The sequence below is a fragment of the Eumetopias jubatus genome, unplaced genomic scaffold (genome assembly GCF_037043125.1).
Source record: "Eumetopias jubatus isolate StellerSeaLion01/CBP00866 unplaced genomic scaffold, mEumJub1_p1.0 scaffold_2, whole genome shotgun sequence".
NCBI classification, from domain to species: Eukaryota; Metazoa; Chordata; class Mammalia; order Carnivora; family Otariidae; genus Eumetopias; species Eumetopias jubatus.
Window position 1 is genome coordinate 85,913,492 of NW_028274808.1, and position 1,104 is coordinate 85,914,595.

Sequence of the window (1,104 nt, forward strand, 5' to 3'; positions counted from 1 at the left end):
ACCTGAGATATCCGTTATACTTTGTAATGAGTCTATTAGTAGTATAAAAATTGTTACTTCTGACATGTTATAAACAAAATCAACAATCTCATGGACCCATTATGAGGTACTTAAGAACTTTGTTTTGAGGGCTCTGGAAGGCAAAGGAAGATAGCCAAAGGAGCTCTCTGTAAATGGGCAGCTTTCCCAGATAACCCCAGAAGGAAAAAAGAATGAACGAATTAATGAATCAGAGTTCTTTTAATAGCCCTATTATGATGTCTAATTGTGAGTGTAAGACCCTATGACTTCATCACAAAATTCAGCATTCTGGTTGAAAATGTGGACTAAACTTGCACTCTTTTAAGACACTAAAATTTGCACAAGCTCTTGTCACTTAAGAGAAACTGACTCTAGTAGGAAAACTCTAAGGTCTTCATACATACGAAACCATATTTAAAATCACAAAGATTTTCACAAGTCCACTCTCACCATCATAGGTAGTATATTTCTGAATGCTTACTGTGTATCAGGCAATCTCATTTTATCCCCCTAATAGGCCAACCAGTGTGGTAGATCTGATTATCAATGTTGCCTCCGTTTTATAAACAAAGAAACTGGAGATTTAGACAAGTTATGTAACTTGCCCGAGGTCATGTAACTAGTAACAGCAGGGCTGGGATTTGTACCCAAGTCTGACTACAGAGTTTAGCTCCAAGTCACTATGATACATAAGCTCCATTTCTTTACAAATGGGGATGAAAATTCATGAAAGAAGATATTTCTATACCTCCAGTGCCTGGAACTGTGCCTGACACCTAATGGTGCTTATAAATATTTGTTGAATATACAAATGACTAAATTTACAAGGATTAAAAGGACTGTGTGCATCTTCAAATGGGCTTATGAAGCTCCTACTAACTTACAAGGTATGCGTGACCCGAGAAAGGTTTTCAAGCAAGACTTAGCTGTTACCTTGTTAGTCTTGACCAAATTGCTTCAAAAGTGTCACAGTGTGAACTTCAGGGGAGTCCTCTGATCTTTCTACCTCGTGTTTACTTTCTGCTGTGCTGCTAAGCTGTGAACTGGTAGAGATACTATACAGTGGGAAATATTTTTTACCCC